The sequence below is a fragment of the Giraffa tippelskirchi genome, chromosome 8, assembly GCF_054371585.1.
Source record: "Giraffa tippelskirchi isolate mGirTip1 chromosome 8, T2T-mGirTip1v1.2.pri, whole genome shotgun sequence".
In the NCBI taxonomy this organism is placed as follows: domain Eukaryota; kingdom Metazoa; phylum Chordata; class Mammalia; order Artiodactyla; family Giraffidae; genus Giraffa; species Giraffa tippelskirchi.
In genome coordinates this window covers 107,944,832-107,970,119 of record NC_137282.1, presented here as the reverse complement: position 1 = coordinate 107,970,119, position 25,288 = coordinate 107,944,832, and the positions used below count along the sequence as shown (strand labels likewise).

Here is a 25,288-nt window from a genome sequence, read left to right as displayed (position 1 = left end):
GTAGACCTGAAAAGAACCAATTCAACATAACTAAGATAACAAGTTTCACACAACAGGAGGATACAAATTCTATTCAAGTTTCCATAGACTGTAAGCTGGGAGAAATACCCAGAGACATAAAACAAGGTGCAAAAATTTCATGGTCTAAAGGTATTGAAATTATACAGAGTCTGTTCTCTTATCACTGTGGAATTATGTTAGAAATCAATTATCCAAAGACATTTGAAAATAACCCACATATTTTCAAATCATGCCATATTACCCTCAATTAAGTATAAAGATCTTTCCAATCACATAACCTAGAGATCACTTCACTCTGTTGACTGCCAGTCTTTTATGTCTCTCATTCAGCAATGGTGGGATGGATCCCTTTTCCTTGGGGAAGAGATGTCCGTGGTTTGTTGCCTTTGCCAATAACAAAAATGTTGGTGAACTGGATGGCAAAGCTGTTGCCTTTGGCATCTTTCACATGAACCATATCAAAAGAACAAGGAGGTCTATTTCTGTTGGTGATCACAGCAATTCTTCCCAGGTTAACACCTCTGGTCACCATATACAGGTTACCAGTGTTCAGCTTGATGGAATGGGTAAATCTTGTTTGTCTCCAAATCAGTCTGAACGGTGTCATTCACCTTGATGAGGGGAACAGGGTAGTAGGTGGTGTGAGCATCATGAGTTACCAGATGAGGGATTCCTTTTGTGTCCACAGAGGTCTTTCTCACTTTGTGCAACTTGTACTTAGCTTCCTCAGGTGGACTACAACGAACAGCAAAGTGACCCTTGGTGTCATAGAAGAGAGGGGAATTTTCTCTTGTTAATTCAGTATTGTTAAGGCTGATGACATCTATTAATCCAGCAGGATAGGTTAGGTTACATCAGTTTGGATCTTTGCCATCAATCTTTTTTTTTCTCTCGTATTTATTTATTTATTTGGTTTCACTGGGTTTTAGTTGTAGCATGTGGGATCTAGTTCCCTGACCAGGGATCAAACCAGGGCCCCCTGCGTTGGGAGCATGGAGTCTTTTTTTTTTTTTTTTTAATTAGTTCATTTATCTATTTTTTAACTTTACAATATTGTATTTGTTTTGCCATACATTGACATGAGTCCACCATGGGTGTACATGATTTCCCCTTCCAGAACCCCCCTTCCACCTCCTTCCCCATCCCATCCCTCTGGGTCATCCCAGTGCACCAGCCCTGAGCACCCTGTATCATGCATTGAACTCATTTTCTTTCTATGGTGACAAATTCATATTTTGAATTTCGTAGGATTTTGTGTGAAACTCAGCATTTTCCTGTTTTTTAAAATAATTTTTGAAAACTCTTGAGTATTTGTCTTTCAAGTTTGTAGTTTCTAAGTGGAAAGGATTAAACCTGAGAAAGAGAGCCAGAGTGATCTGAAACTCCATTGATACGATCTTTGAGAAATGTAAACCACTCCTATGCCTCTTCTACATGAATCTTAATTAGAAAGGTTGGCCTCTGTACCTAAGAGGTTCCAGATGCAGAGGGACTGAAAAGGAGAGGGTTAGAGAAGCACTACCACAATCATGCAATTATTTTCCTTGCTTTTTCTATTTATTTTTAAAGAATTTCTTATTGCATAAACTTGTATTTTTTATAATTTATTTTTTTATTGATGTATATTTGAACTGGGCTTCCCTAGTGACTCAGCGGTAAAGAATCTGCCTGCCAATGTAGGAGACTCAGGTTCCATCTCTGGATTGAGAAAAGACCCTGGAGAAAGAAATGATAACCCACTTGAACATTTTTGCCTGGAAAATCTCACGGGTGGAGGAGACTGGCGGATTACTGTCCATGGGCTCACAAAGTGTTGGACACCATTTAGTGACTGAACAAGAACACTAATTGAATTACAATGCTGTGTTAATTACTGCTGTACAGCAAAGTGACTCAGTTATACATATATACATACATTCTTTTTCATATTCTTTTCTGTTATCATTTATCACAGGGTATTGAATATAGTTCCCTGTGCTATACAGTAGAATCTTGCTGTTTATACAAAGCCTGTATTATTTTTGGCAGTTAGGGAAAAGATATTTCATTTTCCCCTAACTTACTATGTTGGAAAATTTCAATCTGTAGAAAAGTTGAGAAAATGGCACACTGAATTATGTTCGTCCCTTAAATTCACAGATTGTTAACATTGTTCGTATTTGTTTGCTTGCTTCCCCCACAGACGCAACACAGACACAAAATGAGTACATTATATATATATATATATATACATATATATATTTGCTCAACCATTTATACACAAACATTTATACTTTTATATTTGGTTTGACCATTTAAAACTAATTTGCAGGACTTCCCTGGTGGCGGAAGTGGGTAAGAATCCACCTGCCGATGCAGGGGACGCAAGTTTGATCCCTGGTCCAGGAGGATTCTATGTGCTGAGAAGCAGCTGAAACCTGTGTGCCACAACTATGGAGCCCGTGCTCTGGAGCCTATGAGCTGCAAGTACTGAAGCCCGTGTGCCTAGAACCTGGGCTCTGCAGCAAGAGAAGCCACCACACTTAGAAACCTGAGCACCAGAGTGAAGAGCAGCCCCACAACTAGAGAAAGGCACTCGCTCAGCAGTGAAGACCCAGGGTAACCAAGAATAAATAAATAAAAGTAATTTGCAGACTTAACGACACTTCACCCCTACATACTTCAGCACCTATCTCCTAAGACCAAAGCCGTTTTCCAATTCAACAACTGTCTTGGTTTGTGCTGCTTCAACCGAGTACCAAAAACCAGGTGGTTTATAAACAACAGAAATTTATTTCTCACAATTCTGAAGGTTAGAAGTCTGAGATCAGGATGTCAGCCAGCATGGTCAGGTTCTGGTGAGAATCCCCTTTGTATATGGAGGAGAGGGCAAGAGGGCTCTCTTTTGTTAGAGTGCTTTTCACATTCACGACGGCTCCACCTTCATGACCTTATCACCTCCCCAAAGGCTCCATCTCCTAACACTATTGCATTGGGGGTTAAGATTTCAACATATGAATTTGGGGAAGGGATACAAACATTCACTCTGTAACAACTATCATACAATTAACATATACCCACAAATTAACATTAATACGTAATCTTATCTAATATGCAGAACATATTCACATTGCTCCAATTGTACCAAAAATGTCTTTTATGGTTTGTTGTTTTATTTTAATCCAGGAGCCCATCAAGGATCATTCCTTGCATTTCACTGTCATGTCTCTTTAGTCTCCTTAATTCTTGAACAGTACCAATGCCATTTTTATCTATCATGACCTTGCCTTTTTAAAAAGAATGTGGTCCAGTTTCCCTGTTGAATGTCTTACGGTTTGTATTTGTGGGCTCTCCACCCCTATCACTATTAGATTTGGAAGAAGCACTGTTGGCAAGTATACGATCTCGGCAATGTTGTGGAGTTCATAGTTCATTATGTCCAGAGACTGACATTATCAAGCTGTCCCAGGATGCTGCTGCTGCTAAGTCGCTTCAGTCGTGTCCGACTCTGTGCAACCCCATAGACGGCAGCCCACCAGGCTCCCCCATCCCTGGGATTCTCCAGGCAAGAACACTGGAATGGGTTGCCATTTCTTTCTCCAATGCATGAAAGTGAAAAGTGAAAGTGAAGTCGCTCAGTTGTGTCCGACTCTTAGCGACCCCATGGACTGCAGCCCACCAGGCTCCTCCGTCCATGGGATTTTCCAGGCAAGAGTACTGGAACGGGTTGCCATTGCCTTCTCCAGTCCCAGGATAAGTGATGCTCAATTTGAATCAGGTGATACCTTCCATATCTCCTTTTCCCTTTATAATTTGTAAGTATTCTGTATGTGGGGAAGGGATGAATGTTTTGATTCTTCGTGACTGTCTTATTTTCCAACAACGTTTTATCCATTGAAAGCTTTTAGTGCCCATTGCTGATTCTTGCTTGACTCAGGTATTGCATCAGTTCAGTTCAGTTCAGTTCAGTCGTTCAGTCGTGTCTGACTCTTTGCGACCCCATGAATCGCAGCACGCCAGGCCTCTCTGTCCATCACCAACTCCCGGAGTCCACCCAAACCCATGTCCATCGAGTCGGTGATGCCATCCAACCATCTCATCCTCTGTCGTCCCCTTCTCCTCCCGCCCCCAATCCTACCCAGCATTAGAGTCTTTTCCAATGAGTCAACCCTTCGCATGAGGTGGCCCAAGTATTGGAGTTTCATCAGTTAGTGCATAATATTTTTTCTAATACTATCAAATACTGGTATCAATACTATCTAGAGAATTCCCTGGTGGTCCAGTGGTTAAAGCTCTGCACGTCCACTATAGGGGGCGTGGGCTTGAAATCTGGTTGGAAACTCAGATCCCACATGCGGGCAGTGTGGCCAAAGAAACAATGACAACAAAACCCCACACACGACATCTAGTACTCTGAAGAAAAAAAAACAAGAAAAACCCAAGAATGTTAAAGTATAATCAAAAAGAAGGTAGAAAACATTCTAATTCATTAAAGTATTGACCTTACATTAAAAAAGGATTTTGTGATGTGATTTCTTTCTGTTTTGCCTTTAAGGAGTCACCCAGTGTCCTCACCTGCACAATGTATGTATTGCTTATTTTTTGTTAAGGAAAGTAGGTGATGTGGGAAGAAATCAAGGCACGCTGTTGTAGGGCAGTCTTCCCTCACGTAGTCTAGGAGACGAAGTGTATACTTATGCAAACAAAAAATAATAAGAGGACAGATAAGTGCTGGACTAGCGGTAGAGATAAGAATACTTTCTTTGCCAGCCAGGTGGAACTGCTCACCTGGCTGCCCATATGCCCCTCCTACCCTTGTCTCTGTGGCTTGCCCTTTGCTCACACTAATTCCTATGCCTGGAATGTTCCCCATCCACCCTTGTGTCTGCAGGTTCATTACTAAAATATTACCAGTAGTCCAAGAGTGAACTCTTCTATTAAAACTTTCTTTAACTTCTTCTCAAAGAAGTGACTTCTCCCAATTCCTTACATATTCCCAAAACGATTTATCTCAATCTTTTGAGTGTCCAATGTTAAATCATTGTCTAACTCGGGTTACTTAAGTGTGTGGGCCCTTCTAGACTAAATGCTCTCTGAGGGTGAGCTCTCCTTGTGATTTGCCTGGGCACCCTGTAGACCCCTCCTTCTGGTACTTTGAACTTCTGTTACTTTGATTGAGTAAATGAACAACAGTCAATGTAATCAATAAACTATATTTAAGTATACTGGAGTTGGATTATGCTGGTCAACTTGATGAGAAACTCTACTCTTGCCGCCTGTGCTTAATTTTCTCAAACATGTTCCTTATAGTAGTAGGTTAATAAGGAAGTTTCCTTTACTCCCTTCCTCTAGACAGAGGGAAAAAAATAACAGGAAACCAACCCACTGCAAACAATGAAGATGAATATCAAATATTTGTTCCTTTCTGTACAAGAGGAGTTATGCATGATATTAGGTCATCGTAGTTGCTCTTGAAAGAATCAAAGTTGTTTTGAGCTTTAAGAATTTCCAGTAGAGCAATTTGGCTGTTTTCATCTAAAGGAAGTAAATAAAATACATCCTTTAACAGAAATAAGTAGATTTTATTCCAAATATCCATAATCATCTGAAAACTGCGTTTGTTATCAAACTTGGATTCAGGAAACTAGTCTGATGCTGCAAGCAGATAACTTGCTTCCTTTCTGTGCTCCTGTACACTTTGTACATTGTAAAAAAAAAACAGAAATAGAACATATATTTGTTGAGTAACTTCTCTGTCACTAAAATATTACATGTTAAAGAGTATGTACATTTGATAGGTAAGAAAACTGGGTTTTATAGATGATAAAACAACAACTACAACCTTGCTTCAAATACACAGGTGGTGTTTAGTTGCTAAGTCATGCAGGCAGATTCTTTACCATCTGAGCCACCAGGAAACCCCAAGAACTACCATGTGATCTAGCAATTCCACTACTGGGAATATATTCAAAAGAAACAAAAACACTAATTTAAATAGATATCTGTACCTCCAAGTTCATAGTAGCATTATTCACAATGGCCAAAGACATAGACAAAACGTAAGTATGAGTATACTAAAACATGTATATGGAGTTTAGAAAGATGGTAACGATAACCCTATATGCGAGACAGCAAAAGAGACATAGATGTATAGAACATTCTTTTGGACTCTGTGGGAGAAGGTGAGGGTGGGATGATCTGAGAGAATAGCATTGAAACATCTATATTATCATATGTGAAAATAGAATGCCAGTCCAGGTTCGATGCATGAGACAAGCGCTCAGGGCTGGTGCAATGGGATGACCCAGAGGGATGGGATGGGGAGGGAGGTGGGAAGGGGGTTCAGGATGGGGAACACATGTACACCCATGGCTGATTCATGTCAATGTATGGCAAAACCACTACAATATTGTAAAGTAATTAGCCTCCAACTAAAATAAATACATTTTTAAAAAAAGAAAAGAAAAAACAACCTAAGTATCCATCAACTGATGAATAGATAAAGAAAATGTGGTGTATATATACAATGGAATATCATTCAGCCATAAAATCCTATCATTTGCAACAATATGGATGAGGCTTGAAGACATTATGCTAAGTGAAATATGTCAGACAGAGAAAGACAAATTCTGTATGATCTCACTTATTTGTAGAATCTAAGGAAAAAGAAAAAAAAAACACTTCATAGAAAAAAATATCAGATTTGTGGTTTCCAGAGGTGGAGAGGTAGAGGAGGGGGAATTGGTGGAAGACACAAAAGGTACAGTCTCCCAGGTATAAGGTAATGAGTACTAGGGGTGAAATGTATAGCATGGTGATGATCACTAACACCGCTCTATGATAGATGGGAACGTTGGGAGTAAATTCTGGGTTCTCACCACAAGAAGAAAATTTTTTTCCTTTCCTCTTTCTTTTTATTTTCTCTGTATGAGAAGATGGATATTAACTGAACCTATTGTGGTAGGTAACTATTTAACAATACACATAAATCAAACCATTATGCTGTGTGCCTTAGACTTGCACAGTGATGTATGTCAATTATTTCTAATAAGTTCTAAGTTTAGTTGTTCAGTCGTGTCTGACTCTTTGCAACCCCATGGACTGCAGCATGCCAGGCTTCCCTGTCCATCACCAACTCCCAGAGCCTACTCAAACTCATGTCCATTGTGTTGGTGATGCCACCCAACCACCTCATCCTCTGTCGTCCCCTTCTCCTCCTGCCTTCAATGTTTCCCAGCATCAGGGTCTTTTCGAATGAGTCAGTTCTTCGCATCAGGTGACCAAAGTATTGGAGTTTCAGCTTCAGCATCAGTCCTTCCAGTGAATATTCAGGACTGATTTCCTTTAGGATGGGCTGGTTGAATCTCCTTGCAGTCCAAGAGACTCTCAAGAGTCTTCTCCAACACCACAGTTCAAAAGCATCAATTCTTTGGTGCTCAGGTCTTTTTACAGTCCAACTCTCACATCCATACATGACTATTGGAAAAACCATAGCTTTGACTAGATGGACCTTTGCTGGTAAAGTAACTTCTCTGATTTTTAATATGCAGTCTAGGTTGGTCATAGCTTTTCTTCCAAGGAGCAAGCCTCTTTTAATTTCATGGCTGCAGTCCCCATCTGCAGTGATTTGGGACCCCCCAAAAATCAAGTCTCTTACTGTTTCCATTGTTTCCCCATCTATTTGCCATGAAGTGATGGGACAGGATGCCATGATCCTAAGTTTTCTGAATGTTGAGTTTTAAGCCAACTTTTTCACTCTCCTCTTTCACTTTCATCAAGAGGCTCTTTAGCTCTTCTTCACTTTCTGCCATAAGGGTGGTGTCATCTGCATATCTGAGGTTGTTGATATTTCTCCCGGCAATCTTGATTCCAGCTTGTGCTTCATCCAGCCCAGCATTTCTCGTGATGTACTCTGCACATAAGTTAAATAAGTAGGGTGACAATATACAGACATGATGTACTCCTTTTCCGATTTGGAACCAGTCTTTTGTTCCATGTCCAGTTCTAACTGTTGCTTCTTGACCTGCATACAGAGTTCTCAGGAGGCAGGTCAGGTGGTCTGGTATTCCCATCTCCTGAAGAATTTTCCACAGTTTGTTGTGATCCACACAGTCAAAGACTTTGGCGTAGTCAATAAAACAAAAGTAGATGTTTTTCTGGAATTCTCTTGCTTTTTCTATGATCCAACAGATTTTGACAATTTGATCTCTGGTTCCTCTACCTTCTCTAAAACCAGCTGGAACATCTGGAAGTTCACAGCTCATGTACTGTTGAAACCTAGCTTGGAGAATTTTGAGCATTACTTTCCTAGCGTGTGAGATGAGTGCAATTGTGCAATCATTTGAACATTCCTTGGCATTGTCTTTCTTTGGGATTGGAAATAAAAGTGACCTTTCCCAGTCCTGTGGCCACTGCTGAGTTTTCCAGATTCAGGGAGAGAACACAGCCCCATCCATTAACAGAACACTAGATTAAATATTTACTGAACATGGCCCCACCCATCAGAACAAGACCGAGTTTCCCCCTCCCATAAGCCTCTTATCTTATCCAACAGAGGGCAGACAGAATGAAAATTACAATCACAGAAACCTAACCATACTGATCACAAGGACCACAGCCTTGTCTAACTCAATGAAACTATGAGCCATGCCTTGAAGCGCCACCCAAGATGGACGGGTCATGGCAGAAAGTTCTGACAAAACGTGGTCCACTGGAGAAGGGACTGGCAAACCACTTCAGTATTCTTGCTTTGAGAACCCCATGAACAATATGAAAAGGCAAAAAGATAGGACACTGAAAGATGAACTCCCCAGGTCGGTAGGTGCCCAATATGCTACTGGAAAAGAGTGGAGAAATAATTCCAGAAAGGGTGAAGAGATGAAGCCAAAGCAAAAGCAACACGCAGTTGTGGATGCAACGGGTGATGGAAGTAAAGTCTGATGCTGTAAAGAGCAATATTGCATAGGAACCTGGAATGTTAGGTCCATGAATCAAGGCAAATTGGAAGTGGTCAAATAGATGGCAAGAGTGAACACTGACATTTTAGGAATCAGTGAACTAAAATGGACTGGAAATGGTGAATTATTTCTAATAAAAACTGGTAAAAAAAAAATTATGTAAAAAGTGAAGATAATTAAAAAAAAAAAAAAAAGATTCCTGTAGTCCCCTTGCCAGTGATTGGCCTGGGACTCATACCTAAACCTCATCAGCACTTAAGTAGCTGAACACATTGCCCCACTGCTGTTGGCAGCCACCTTACAATCACAGGGGGATCTTGCCCGAAGGTCAGGTTTACACACAGAGGAGGCAGAGCCAAGAGAACTAAGGAAAGCCAGGGACTGGAGCCCACTCTGGACTTCCACTTATGTGAGATATACAGTGCCTTATTATATATGCTACTTTAAACTCATTTTTTTCTTCATTAAGCTAAAATCATCCTGACATAGAAATTATAATCATTTAGTAAATGTCCACTGAATAAAATTTCTTTAGTGATGAGATAAAGGCTAGTCACTTTAAAAACAACCCTTTCAAGACGGGTATAATCATTACCCCCATTTTATAAATAAGAAAATTAAGCCTCATTTGGTTGAGTGACTTGTTTAAAGTCACAGATCTGGTCAATACTGAATTTGGGAATCAAACAAGAATCTTTTTTTTTTTTAAGAAATATTTCTTTCTTTCTTTATTTCTTTTTGGCTGTGCTGATCTTTGTTGCTACACGTGAGCTTTCTCTAGTTGCAGCGAGTGGGAGGCTACTCTCTAGTTGCGGTGCTTGGGCTTCTCAGTCTAGTAGCTTCTGTTGTTGCAGAGCACAGGCTCTAGGCTCGTGGGCTTCTGTAGTTGTGGAACAGGGGCTTAGTTGCTCCGCAGCATATGGGATCTTCCTGGATAAGGGGTCCAACCTGTGTTCTCTGCAGTAGCAGGAGGATTCTTAACCACTGGGCCACCAGGGAAGTTCCCAAACTAGGACCTTTTGACACCCTGGCTCTGTTGCCTTCTATATCAATGAAAGGATGAAGGTCCTCATTTTCAGTTAAGGGAGAACTCAATCAGGAAAAGTTTTAAAACCATCACTTGGCAAGATTCATTTCTTCTCCCTCTTTTACTAAAGAGATATTGCCAGAAAGCTTCAGTGACATAAATGAAAACATCCATGTCCAAAATGGCCAGGCCAATCATGGAGATTTAGCTGAGATAGGCTAGATTATGCTGACGGAACAAAAACCTCAAAAACTTGTAGTGTATTATAACAACAAAGGTTTGTTTTTGCTCATGCTGCATGTCTAAGAGAGGTGGCTAGGGACTTTGCTTCACAATTTTCTTACTCTAGGAACCAGGAGTCAGAGAAGCCACCATTTCTCATATCACCAGACACAGTAAGGGAAAAGAAAGTTCTGGAGGGTCTCACACTGGCAATTACATGTTCTGATTGGCAAGTGATTGCAGGTCACTTCCATTAAGAACATATTGCCAAACCTAGACATATAGTTTCACCTAGCCAGTCTTCTGTGGGCCTAGAGGGGGAAGAGGACTGTTTATTTATTCTGTGACGACAAGCTGGTTATACAGGTAGGAGAGAATACCTGCATTAGCGTTTGTTCTTAAAATAAGACATAATCATGTAAAACTGATAGCTTATAAATTTCATGGAACCCTTAAGGACACTTTACCAAGGTACTTCTACAAATATGACTGTATTTAATCTTCACTACAACCCTGTGGAGCAGGTATAGTAGATATATGTTAACATCACCCTATTTTGTAGGAGACTAAGGCTTATGGAGGTTATCCAGGTTGCCCAGGGTTACAAGTAACAGACTTGAGATTCAAACAGTTTGCCTCTACATCCTACATGACCTGTAGTATACTATACTTTAAGAACCATCTTCATCTCCTGAGTATTAGCGCATAAAAGTATCATCAAACACATGGGCAAATATTAGCTTTAAAAACAAACACATGTGAGGTTTCAGTGAGGTTTCCCTGGTAGATTCCACAATTCCATGAATTAAGTCCAAATAGTGATGACAGCCATGCATTACATATATCTGTAATGAGTCGGAAAGACACAGGCAACCTACTAGTCACCCACCACCATCATAGCCTTCTAGGGAGAAAACTCTATCAAACCTTCTGAGAAGTAGTAAAATCATAACCAAAATGTCTCTGTCTTCTTTCCTTCTGATTTTTTTTTGGGGGGGGCGCAAACTGTGCAGCTTGTGGGATCTTACTAAATCATTCCCCAACCAGAGATAGAACCCAGATCCACAGCAGTTGAAAGCCCACATCTTAACCACTGGGCCACCATGGAATTCCCTCCTTCTTTCCTCTATGACATCAGTCCTGACATCAAGAGAGAAGAAAAAGGGAAGACTTCCTAAGGGAATTGGACTGTAAGCAGGGAGATGCAGTTATAAACTCCACTCTATCAGAGCAGTTGTGTAACTTTAAGCAAGTTATTTAATCTGTTGTTACCACTGACAATCAAATAATGTCTGTGGAAATGCTTTGGAAGTATGAAGAGCCATCAGTAGTTATTCACTCAGTATTTAAAGCCAAGCCTCTTCTGTGTGCGTCAGTTCAGTTCAGTCGCTCAGTCATGTGCAACTCTTTACAACCCCATAGACTGCAGCACACCAGGCTTCCCTGTCCTTCACCAGGTCCTGGAGCTCACTCAAACTCATGTCCATCTGTGTGCTTGTTCTTAGGGAAAACACAGGAATAATTACGGCATGGTCTATACTGTGGGCATCTGTTGCTTTTGCATGTCTAGCTTCTATTAAGAGCATACAGCTTTTTCTTTGAAGACTTGTCCTTTTCCTGGCTTCGTGAGGTCCGATGGGGTTGTCAGTCACAATGCCCTCCCATCCCCACAACGGTGGGGATGAAGTCCAGGCTAGCTGGCTAGATGTGGTGACTGGCTCAGCAATGGACACATGACCTAAATCACCACCTACCAGAGGCTTCTCAGCCACGTGATAGAAGATTGCTGGTAGACAGCCTCTTCTTGTGTCCCTGGATAGAACCGTGCTGCATGCTGGAGCGGCGCCTTCTTCCTCAGTTACACCGAGGGAGCGTAAGAATGAAAACATGAGACTAATGTGCCGTGAGAAGGAGAGTAGATAGGAGAGACGGGCCAAGATGGAGCCCTGAGGCCCAGTCAACTTCTGGACTTTTCAGTTCCCTGAGTCACTAGATTCCCTTTTATACATGAGCTAGTTTGAGTTCAGTTTCTGTCACTTGCAACCAAGGATGTTCTGACTGATAGTCTCAGTCCTCAAATAACTCATATCTTATAAATCATATAACTACTTACTTCATAAAAGATGTGCGTGTGTGCTTAGACACTCAGTCACATCCAACTCTTTGCCCGCCAGGATCCGCCGTCCATGGGATTTCCAAGCAAGAATACTGGAGTGGATTGCCATTTCCTGCTCTAGGGGATCTTTCCAACCCAGGGATCAAATCCACGTCTCTTGTATCTCCTGCTAATTTTATGACATATCTATTGAGTTTAAGTACCTTGAAATGCCTTCAGCACCTTGGAATCTCACAGTTGAAAGGTAAGTTTCTAGTAAACTGACTTAACTCCTCCCGACAGTGGAACTGGGTGGTGGTAAACTTTGTGTTATACCCAAACTTGATATTGCCACTTGTACTGTTTCCTAAACTATCTATGATTTCTAGTTTTAGTTTCCTTAAAATTGAGTGAGAAATTAAAGGTAATTGGGAAGCAATCTGAGAATAGAAGCCTTCTGGATTTTTGTATTTTTTTCCTTCTGATCTTTTACATTTGTCTCTACCATGTCTAACTTGACAACGAATGTTTTTAAGCAACATCTTTCTTGAGTCTTTTAACAATTAACTTGCTTTTCATATGAACGTCTCTCTTTTGGGAGTTCATCATATTTCATCAGTGTATATAATATTTAATTTATATATATAAAATAAACAATAGGAAGTACAAACTTACTTATGGGTTGGAATATTCATTTCAATCATAAAAAATCCATATTTTTACATTTATTTTCTGAAAAAAAAATTTCAAGACAATTCATATATTAAGTGATAGAGTCCACTTAAGAAACGTTTAATTACCTTTATGTTTAGGACCATTTGGCTTTTAAGTCATATAATTTTGACGTCGTATATATCCTTGTATTTCCATGGTTGAGCAGAATGCTTGTCACCTAAAAGGCAAACATATTTGAATATTGAAAGAACTCTAGCTAGGGTATTAAGGGGGTATCCTAGAAATAAGGGAGAACATATACAAAAGCCTGCCTCCCTGAAGTGGACAGCCTCTCATGCCACCCCACTCTTACACCATTGGGATGATGTACAAAGCAGACCATGGCGGGTGCTGTGTATGCTGGAATTTTTCAATTTCATGATGTAGGCATGCAGAGGGAGCTTTTGAAGGAAGTTACACAAAGGAAATCGTGTTAGGACAAAGATTGCTTTGAACTGTGAATAAGAGGAGACTGAAGTTGAGAGTGATGATTGCTAATGTGTGGTCTTTTCAAAACCTGGCACTTTCCTGTCCTCCCAAAGTCTCAAGGATTCTGAGTTCTAAAGAACCTAAAGTTGAACTTGCCACACCTTCTTCCACCTGCATCTGTACCTTCTTTGGCACTCACCTCCAATTCAGTCAATTTCACCCTCTCGGAGACTCTTTTTTTTTTTTTATTTTGTAATTGGAGAAAAATTTCTTTACATCTCAGAGCCTCTTAACACACCCTATTTTGTAAACCCAGCTCAGGGCTCAACTGCAACCTTACTTCTTCATCCAAACACTTTCTGCCCACTCCAGCCTACTGTGATCTCTCCAGAACTCCCTCTCTCCAAAATTCCTAACACTGTTGGGGGCTGTCAATCCTGAGATCAGTTATGTAAAAGGGCTTAAGAAAGAATAAAGGTTAAAGAATAAATGTAAAACTATACTATCACTTGAATTGCCTTTAAACATAAACCAATCCCCTCACCATCAGCTCTGGGAAAATTCCTGAAGGACCAAAAATGCTTTTCCAACTGCTCTGAATTCTAAAGAGCACAATACTTATTAGCACAGGGCACTTTATAATTCTCAGCCTCGCCTAGCCTTCACATTCTTTCCAGCTTAGCTCAAGAGAGCTCTGCTGTTTTACTGAGAAAATCTTGGCCACTTTTATCTTTCTCCAAGGGTCCCTGGAATCAGCTTTGTCCTCTAGTCCTCCACTCCCTCCCTCCCCTCATTTAACGCACCCTTCTCGGCATTAGATTTACTCTCTGAATGCACCTCCTAAGGGGCTGTCCACCAACCCAAAACTTCAACGTCCTTTCCTTGGCTCCTACATTAAAAAAATTCACGAGTTCTTTCTTTACTTTTTAAGGGGTAAAGTTTTATGTAACACTAAGCTTTATTAATAACCTACAGAAGTTATTAAAGGTAACACATCTTTGCTATTTATAAACCAGAGTATTGACTCTTAACTCATGTTTACACAGGAATCGTACTGAGAAGTTGAGTTGTCAACAGCTTTGCAAAGGCCCCACGATGCAATCCCTCAGATAGCTGGAATTCTTCGGTTTTCCAGATAGAAGGCTTTGTTAAGGGAGTACTGTCAGTGTTGACTCAGGTTGGTCCTTAGGTATTAAGTTGGCTTAGTGTTTCCTTTAAATGTCATTTAGTGTTAATTTAGCTTCATTATTGTCAATTTAGTGTTTTACTTTGCTTATTGTATGTTTTTTTTGATTCTAGCTTACATCAGTAGGATTTTTGGACCATAATTTTCAAGGAACTAGACTTTAAGATGTGTATGGATTGATAGTCTAATAGGAGACTTTTACACTCTCATTGCTAAATCAGGTATTTTTATGGTTCCCTAGAAATATCCTTGCACTGGCACTTCATTAGTTATGTGTTTCTCATGAATTTGTGCTATTGATACAACTTATAACATGGAATCTAGGTTAAGTGTAATGAAACAATGGGTTATTTTTAAATGTATAAAGCATTGTTTTAGAATACAAAACCCTGTGGGCAAGTTCATATTCTTCTGTTATCAAGTAAATACAAAGTGATTTTATATTATGTATCCAGCAGTATATCCATCTCAATTTGTTTATAAGGAAAAACATATTAAGGACATCCTTAGTCTACATTGTGGTATCATTTTGTGATGTGATATTGACAATACATTTGTGTTTTGCTTAAAATATATCACTATTTTAGACAAAAAGAGCCAAGACTATTCAATGAGGAAAGAATAGTCTTTTCAAAAAGTGGTGCTGGGAAAACTGGATATTCATAATATGTAAGAAAACAAAGGAGGACCCTTACCTTACACCACATAATAAAACCGACTCAAATAGATCAAAGACCCAGAATAAAATTAAAACAGTTAAACACTTAGAAGAAATATACAGAAGAGGAGTTTTCACCACATCAGATTTGACAATGATTTCTTAGATATCACACTAAAGACACAGGTAACAAAAGAAAAAATTGGAAGTTGGACTACATCAAATCTGAAAATTTGTGTGCATCAAAGGACACTATCATAGAGTGAAAAGACAACCCAAGAAATGGGAGAAAATATTTGGAAATCATATATCTGATAAGTGGTTGATACCCAGAATACATAAAGAATTCCTAGAACTCGACAATAAAAATACCAAACAACCCAATTAAAAATGAGCAAAGGACTTGAGTGGATGTTTCCACAAAGAAGATACATAAATGGTCAATAAATAAATAAAAAGATGCTTAATATTACTAAACACTAGGGAAATGCAAATTAAATCTACTATGAGATACCACCTCACATCCATTTAGCATGACTGCAATAATAAAAAAAAGAAAAGAAATATTGGCAAAGATGTGGAGAAATTGAACCACTGTATTGTGCTGGTGAGAATGTAAGCTGATGCAGTCACCATAGAAGACTAAAACATAGAATTACCATATGATCCAGCATACAGGAAGAAAAACTTATTTTTTTCTACCCTCTTTTAGGCTCTGTTACTGGAGCCTGTGAATTACACTGGCAAAAGACAGATTAACAGGAGAAGAGAATACAAATTTTTTTTTGATGTTAATATTTTTATGTGGCCTTTGGTGCTTCAGGGAAAAGAAGTGAAAACCCTGAAGAAGTGATTAAACTTTGGGGCTTGTATTTTATATCTTATTAGAGGCTTATAATTTTAACAAAGGGCCAAAAATGTGGAGAAATGACTATGAAAAAAAGGAAAAATGGGGTTGGGTTTTTAGGGGTAGTAAATTTTGGGAAAGTGACTAGTGTTAGTCGCTCATACCTGTCCTACTCTTAGCAACCCCATGGACTGTAGCCCACCAGGTTTCTCCGTCCATGGAATTCTCCTGGCATGAATGCTGGAGTGGGTAGCCATTTCCTTCCCCAGTAGATCTTTCTGACTCTGGGATCGAACCCCTGTCTCCTGCATTGTAGGCAGATTCTTTAGTGTTTGAGCTGCAAAGGAAGCCCTAGGAAATACATGGGGGGAAATAATGGAAGAGAAGCATTTCTTCAGTAAGGTTGGTTTGTGCAGACTTATCTTGGCATTAGTTCCCCATCTCTAGGGACTTCCCTGGTGGCACGGTGGATAAGAATCTGCCTGCCAATGTAGAGGACACAGGTTCGATCCCTGGTCCAGGCAGATTCCACATGACGCGGAGCAACTAAGCCCATGGGCCACAACTACTGAGCCTGTGCTCTAGAGCCTGGGAACCGCAACTACTCATGTGCTGCAACTTCTGAAACCTGTGCACCCTCGAGGTTGAACTCTGCAGTGAGTAGCCCTTGCACCGGAAGGACGAGTAGCCCCCGCTTGCCGCAACTAAAGAAAGCCTGTGAGCAGCAACAAGGACCCAGCACAGCCAAAATTAAATAAATTAAATAAAAAGTCTCCATCTCCAGTAATAAAAATGCCCTCTCCTTTCTGGTACCAGGAAGGCAGCTTTCTCTTAGAAGTGAGAGTATGCCAAAGGATGTGTTCATTTTAAATTTTCATAGGATTGCCAAATTGCTTACTATAGAGGATGCACCATTTTATGCACCTACTGGTAATATAGTCTTTGAAGCTCAGATGGTAAAGAATCTGCCTACAATGCAGGAGACTGGGGTTCAATTCCAGGGTCAGGAAGATCCCCTGGAGAAGGGAATGGCAACCCGCTCCAGTATTCTTGCCTGGAGAATTCCACTGACAGAGGAGCTTGCTTGGCTACAGTCCATGGGGTCGAGAGGAGATGGACATGACTGAGTGACTAACACTTTCACTTTTTTTGTCACATGTGGAATCTAAAATATGACACAAGTGAACATATCTATGAAACAGAGACCCACAGACATAGAGAACAGACTTGTGGTTGCCAAGGGGAAGGGAGATGGGGGAGAGAAGGATTAGGAGTTTGGGATTAGCAGATGCAAACTAGTATGTATAGGATGGATAAACAAGATCCTGCTGTACAGCATGGGGAACTATATTCAATATCCTGTGATAAATCATAATGAAAAAGAATACAAAAAATAATATATATAAGTGAGTCACTTTGCTGTGCAGCTGAAATTAACACGACATTGTAAATCAACTATGCTTCAATAAAATTAAAAACAACTTTTTTATGAGGTTATAAAGCATGGGCCCCAATCCAACGTGACTGATGTCCTTCTAATAGGAGGAAACACAGAGACAGAGACTGCAGAGCAAATATCATGTGACAATGGAGGTAGAGATTGCTGCTGCAAGCTAAGGGCCACCAAGGATTGCCACAAACCACCAGAAGCTAGGAGAGAAGCAAGAAGTCTTCCCTGAGGTTTCAGAGTGAACACGGCTCTGCTGACAGCTTAATTTCATACTTGTAGCCTCCAGAACCCTGAGACATACACTTCTGTTTTTTCATTTTTGTTTTTTTAAATTTCTGTTGACTTCCTCTCTTCCTGTTCTCCTAAAAACTAGTCTGACCCTCCCAAAGATTTTACCTTTTTTCCACTCTGGGTAAATGGACAGAGGTATAAAACAAAGGTACATCTGTAGAGGTTGTTGTTCTTAATTGCTCGTTCATGTCCGACTCTTTGTGACCCCATGGACCGTAGCGGACTGCCAGGCTCCTCAGTCCATGGAATTCTCCAGGCAAGAACACTGGAGTGGGTTGCCATTCCCTTCTCCAGGGGATGTTTCCGATCTAGGGACCGAACCCAGGTCTCCTGCATGGCAGGCAGATTCTTTATTGTCTGAGCTACCAGGTAGCCCAGAGATTTAAAAAGTTGTCTTCTCTGACCAGCCAGAGTTAAGTAGCCATCCTGTTTTCTCATTTACTTTGTCTCCTTCACTAGAATATAAACTGCATGCCAGCAGGGACCTATTCTTTTTTCGTTACTATTATATCCTGAGGACACGTCTGACACATGAGTGATCAATGCTTTTTGTACAATAATTGAATAAGATTCTTACAGAATTCTAGCTGATTACCAGCTGTGTCCTAGGGCATGTCATATAATTGTTTTTTCATCTGTAAAATGGGAAGTATATATGCCAAGAGTTAGGAGGAAAAAGTGACCAGCGCTGTGGGGCTGTGCTGTGCTTAGTCACTCAGTCGTGTCCAACTCTTTGTCACCCCGTGGACTGCAGCCTGCCAGGTTCCTCTGTCCATGGGGATTTTTCAGGCAAGAATACTGGAGTGGGTTGTCATGCTCTCCTCTAGGGGATCTTCCCAACCTAGGGATTGAACCCAGGTCTCCTGCATTGCTGGAGAAGGCACTGGCAACCCACTCCAGTACTCTTGCCTGGAAAATCCCATGGACAGAGGAGCCTGGTAGGCTGCAGTCTATGGGGTCTCGAAGAGTCGGACACGACTGAGCAACTTCACTTTCACTTTTCACTTTCATGCACTGGAGAAGGAAATGGCAACCCACTCCAGTGTTCTTGCCTGGAAAATCCCAGGGACGGGGGCATCTGGTAAGCTGCCGTCTATGGGGTCGCACAGAGTCGGACACTACTGAAGCAACTTAGCAGCAGCAGCAGCTCCTGCATTGTGGGTGGATTTTGCACACTCTTTACCAGCGGAGCTACCAGGGAAGCCCAGGCCAGCTATGGGGAGGTGGCCTAGTTTTTTGGTTTCTGGGGGAGGAATCAACCAGACTAGAAGCTCTCCTGGTTCTCCACTAGGCTTGTTTAAGTGCTGTCCCCTCAGTCACTAGCAGATCCTGACATACAGTAGATGGTCAATAAACTTGTTGAATAAATGAATGGAAGGCAAGGGTTTTGAGAGATATTTCACAGGTAAAACCTGGTAACAAACTGGATATTGGGGAGAGGAAGAATATCTGAAATGAAAACAAATGTTTTGTTCATATAGGTGGGGCTCCTTTGACCTGGCCTTCATACTTTAAAACTTTTCTCTGGGAGGGCAATTCTGAAGTCTAGAGGCAGGCTTCTTAGAAGAAGAGTAATGGATCTGACCCTACCCCAATTTTTCATTTTTATTTTGGCTGTGCTGGGCCACACGCGAGATCTTAGTTCCCTAATTAGGGATTGAACCCATGCCTCCTACATTGGGAACACAGAGTCCTAACCACTGGATCACCAGGGAAGCCCCCCAGTTTTTTTAATTTAAGGGAGTAATTAGCTTTTCCAATGCACTCTCCTCTTTCAGTATTTCTTTGGGATTCAGACCGAGTCATTTCTTGGTAAGGGGCATCCCAGAGTGAACAGGGAAGAGAAAAGGTGAAGTCAGTGGCTGTAAGCCAGCCAGAAATAAACAAAGATTTCATGAGGGAAGATAGAGGTTTGGTCAGTCATATTCTTTGAAATTGAGAGTCACAAAGCCACAGATTCTTCACCTTCCCCACTCTCAGATTTAAAATATCAACAAATTCAATCTAGGACTTCCATTGATGTGGTCCTGCCTCCAGAGTCACCAAGTGCCACATCCTCTCCCCATCCTTGGGGACTGGCCACAGGCATCCACAGCTTTTATACTTGCCAAGAAAAGGAAGTAACACCCCTCCGGTTCTTTTGAACTGGTGGGCCATCCCCTCCTGTTTCCACCCCCTCCCACTCAGACCCTCAGAAAAGGAAAAGTAGACTTTCAAAGCTGGCAAAATAACAAAGTTTGGTTTTTAAAATGGAAACAAAAACAAACATTTACAGCCCTTTTCCCACTTCTCAGACTCCTCTAGGCAAAAATTTAATTAAAAAAAAATTACCCTTTGCCCTCTCCCATTTTTCTTTTAAAAAGAATATATTTATTTATTTGACTGCACTAGGTCTTAGCTGCAGCACATGAGATCTTGTTCCCTGACCAGGGATTAAACTTGGGTCCCCTGAATTGGGAGCTCAGAGTCTTAGCCACTGGACCACCAGGGAAGTTCCCACATTTTTCAACAAGAAAAACTCCATACTACTTTCCTCAATTAAATTATATTTAAATTAAATTATAAGACTGCCCTGGATGTCCAATGGTTAAGACTTAGCCTTTCAATTCAGGGGGTTCTGGTTCAATGCCTGGTTGGAGAGCTAAGATTCCACATTCCTCGGGGCCAAAAAATCAAAAGACATAAAACAGAAGCAATATTGTAACAAATTAAATAAAGACTTTAAAAATGATTCACATCAAAATAAATCTTAAAATTAACTAATTGAATGTATATTTTTATATCCACACACAGATACATGATTTTAAACATATAATATGATTTAGGTCCTTCTTTAAACCTTCTTTAGACAGATTAATAAAACCTAGAAAAAATTTAAAAGTTATTTATTTATTCATATTATTTTAAAAGCTTTTAAAATGGTTTTGGTAGAATTTTTAAATAGTTTGGAAATTATATCAAATAATAATAATGAAATAAGTAGATTAAAAATAGTTCACTTTAAATTAGATACAACCAATTTTGTGTTGCTAATTTGAAAAGGTCAATTTTTTTGTTAGCATGGGGCTTCAATTATTTATAATGTTCATGTAATTATCTCAATTATTTAACTTATATGCAGAGTACATCATGAGAAATGCTGGGCTGGAGGAAGCACAAGCTGGAATCAAGACTGCAGGGAGAAATATCAATAACCTCAAATATGCAGATGACAACACCCTTATGGCAGAAAGTGAAGAAGAACTAAAGAATGTCTTGATAAAGGTGAAAGAGGAGAGTGAAAAAGTTGGCTTAAAGCTCAACATTCAGAAAACTAAGATCATGGCATCTGGTCCCATCACTTCATGGCAAATAGATGGGGAAACAGTGGAAACAGTGGTAGACTATTTTTTGGGGCTGGGGCTCCAAAATCACTGCAGATGGTGATTGCAGCCATCAAATTAAACGACACTTACTCCTTGGAAGGAAAGTAATAACCAACCTAGACAGTATATTAAAAAGCAGAGGCATTACTTTGTCCACAAAGGTCCGTCTAGTCAAGGCTATGGTTTTTCCAATAGTCATGTGTGGATGTGAGTATTGGACTATAAAGAAAGCTGAGTGCCAAAGAATTGATGCCTTTGAACTGTGGTGTTGGAGAAGACTCTTGAGAGTCCCTTGGACTGCAAGGAGATCCAACCAGTCCATCCCAAAGGAGATCAGTCCTGGGTGTTCATTGGAAGAACTGATGTTGAAGCTGAAACTCCAATACTTTGGCCACCTCATGCGAAGAATTGACTCATTGGAAAAGACCCTGATGTTGAGTAGGATTGGGGGCAGGAGGAGAAGGGGATGACAGAGGATGAGATGGTTGGATGGCATCACCGACTCGATGGACATGGGTTTGGGTAGACTCCGGGAGTTGGTGATGGACAGGGAGGCCTGGCGTGCTGTGGTTCATGGGGTCGCAAAGAGTCGGACACAACTGAGCGACTGAACTGAACTGAATTATCTCAAAACTTAAATCCTTTTATCCTTTTGTCTTCAGTCAAAAGGGTTAAACTAAACTACAAACAAGGTAAAGGTTATAGCATGAAAATAAACATCTAGCTTGCCTTTTAAAATAAGTCTTGTCAGCTGCCTCTTGTGAAAGTGAAAGTTGCTCGGTCGTGTCCAACTCTTTGTGACCCCGTGTAGTCCATGGAATTCTCCAGGCCAGAATACTGGAGTGGATAGCCTTTCCCTTCTCTGGGGGAATCCCAACCCAGGCATCAAAACCAGGACTCCTGCATTGCAGGCAGATTCTTTACTGGCTGAGCCACAAGGGAAGCCCAAGAATACTGGAGTTGAGTAGCCTATGCCTTCTCCAGCAGATCTTCCCAGCCCAGGAATCGAACCAGGGTCTCTTGCATTGCAGGAGGATTCTTTACCAACTGAGCTATCAGGGAAGGCCCAGCTTCCTCTTAAAATAACTTTATTCCCGTAAAATAGTGTTTTTGAAACCACATCTGGGGATGAAAAGCATAATTGGGTGCTTGGTTTTAAGTTTAAAATCCTGTCCCCAAATACTTACTTCTGAATTAACTGCTTTCATATTCTTTCACTCAATATTTATATTTAATGCCCATTCTCTCAATGTCTCTGAAACTGCTCCCCTATAATGTAATTTTAATTTCATTTCTCTCTCTCACCAAGTATATATTCCATTTTCTTCAGAATCTTTTGGCTTAGAAGATCTTGAATGATTCACTGGATTATTCCTTCCCTTGCTACAAGCGAAAAACACTTCAGAAATGTTTCCCCTCCACTTCCCACGAGTTTATGGACACCCAGACTGGAGGAGAAGGCAACAGAAGGCTTGGGTACCAGGTGACACAGCAATTATAGGAATGAAAGGAGTCTCGGCTTTTGTTTGGCGTTCACTTTTTGGTGACCTAAGGAGTCGGACACGACTGAAGCGACTTTGAATATTGTCTTTAAGATTACTGGCCAGCCCAGCCAACAGGCCAGAAGTAATATTTGACCAATTTTTGTGTTAAGTTCCCTCCACCACCATTAAGTTCCCACCAGATTATATTATTTTTTATATTTTTGCTTCTAAAGATAATCTAGTTAATATTTTTTGGAGTCTATAAGTTTCCTGGTGCACAGACAATTTAATCCAGCTCAAAATAAACCAAATCCAGAGTATATAAAGATCTACAATTCAACAACAAAAAACACCCAATTAAAAAATGGTCAAAGAACTTGAATAGATATTTCTCTACAGAAGATAACAGTGAGTTAACACAGACACTGGACGTCTTCCTTCAAACTCACTCTCCACCCTTCTCCACTCTGACCCCAGAGGCTGACCCGGGGAGACCACGTCATCAGACTCCTTGTCTCTGCCTTCTGGTTGGGTTAGGGGGAGGTATCAGCAGGACGCGGGAGGAAGAGAAACATCAGGCTGGAGTTTTTGTTCCCTAGGTCTCTGCCCTGGGCCTGTCTCATATAATACATACTAAGCACAAATACAAATCCTGGACCCAACTCTGGACCGGTCAGAAAATGCCAGAGAGGGAAGTAGGAATGGAAACTAGTAACAGCATGCTGGGTGATTTGGATAATCAGACCAACCACTTCAAGCAGAGGTCCTCAAATGATGGAGTCATGGTCCCAATCTCTGGTAGTTGAAGTAACTTGCCTCAGGTTACACAGCTAGTAAGTGATATTGCCAGGTTTTGAACCCAGCCTTCTGTTTCCAGAGTCAGTACACTTAAAACAAACAAACAAACATATTATTACGATTTTTAATCTTGGAAGGTCAGTGAGTCTTATTTATTCATATATTTGTTTGGTTGTGTCCGATCTTAGCTGCATCGTGCGGGATCTTCCATTGTGGTGCATGGACTCTCTGGTTGTGATGCATGGGCTTAGCTGCTCTGTGGGATGTTTTTAGTTCTCCAACCAGAGATTGAACCCTTGTACCCTGCATTGCAAGGCAGATTCTTCACCACTAGACTACCAGGGACAGAGAAGGCAATGGCATCCCACTCCAGTACTCTTGCCTGGAAAATCCCATGGACGGAGGGGCTTGGTAGGCTGCAGTCCATAGGGTTGCTAAGAGTTGGATACGACTGAGCGACTTCACTTTCACTTTTCACTTTAATGCATTGGAGAAGGAAATGGCAACCCACTCCAGTGTTCTTGCCTGGAGAATCCCGGGGATGGGGTGCCTGCTGGGCTGCCGTCTATGGGACCTCACAGAGTCGGACACGATTGAAGTGACTTAGCAGCAGCAGCAGACCATCAGGGAAGTCCCCCAGAGCCAGTACTCTTAACCACTCTACAGCTTCTAACATAGTTCATGGGCCTATGGTATGCCAGTGACTTCTATGAGAGGAAAAACCACGGTTAAGTCTCATGAGTAGCACTATAAGCAAAGCATTTGCTTTGTACAGGGAGAAGCTCAATTCCTGTTCAACTAACACCACAAAATGGAGATGGGAAGACCAGGTAGGTGGCTCTTCCAGCCTGGAGGTACCAATTTCAGTACCAATTTCTCATCAAGGGAATAGGAGAAAACCAAGGAGCAGCCTGTGAGGAAACAGTGAAACCATGGAAGTGACTCATGAAGAGTTACTCGCTGACTTGTGGCATGCTGACATCAGACACCTACAACAACATTCTTGCAGTGCGTAATCTCTCTGTAGTCCCTATTTCAAATGCTTAATCCCAAGGGTTTCTAAGAAAATCCTGGATATCACCACTAATTATATGAAGAGCCGCAGCCTGTTTCCACCACCCTGTTGCATCTGAGCGGCTGAATCACGCGACAGGCACCTCAAAATACTTAGATGGTGGTTGGGCATAACTTTGTCCCACAGTTTAAATTGCATTTGCCCTTCAGCAAAAACAATCCCCAGAGTACCCTTGAATATTAACAATGTTGGCAGGCTTCCTGATCACAAACAAGATTTAAATAGGGAAGGGCTGCATTTTTTCACACATTACTACCAAACAGTATTTTCCTCACCTGTCATATATTCATCAGTCTCCTGCCCTATGCACAAGAGAATTAATAGTCATGAATTCAGTGTTAGAATAAAAGTATTGAAAACACACATAAATAATCTTCAGGTTCATTCATATGTAGACTGTTTTTGGACAGCTCATAGAGGAAAAAAAGGAAGAAAATGGTTATAATCTGCCACCTCTGATAGGAAGTTGGTTCAAAGTCTCAAGCCCACACAACCCTGGGTTTCAAATATAACTCATTAAATCAGTTGCCATAGCTATAACTCTGTAGAGTTCTCCAAAGACCACTAGGACACTAGGCAGTTCACAGTTTATGAGTGGATTGTGTTCCCAAATTTATCTGGATTGTTTTAAACTGGGAATATGCTTTTCTTCAAATGTATATTATTGTAAAAATTGAGGTATTACATATG

At 40.8% G+C, this 25,288-nt stretch overlaps 1 pseudogene; it reads right to left on the bottom strand.

Annotated features, from left to right (window-relative positions):
• Window positions 1-343: 343 nt before the first annotated feature.
• LOC145518997 (small ribosomal subunit protein eS4, X isoform-like) lies at window positions 344-875 on the bottom strand (annotated as a pseudogene).
• Window positions 876-25,288: the final 24,413 nt, after the last annotated feature.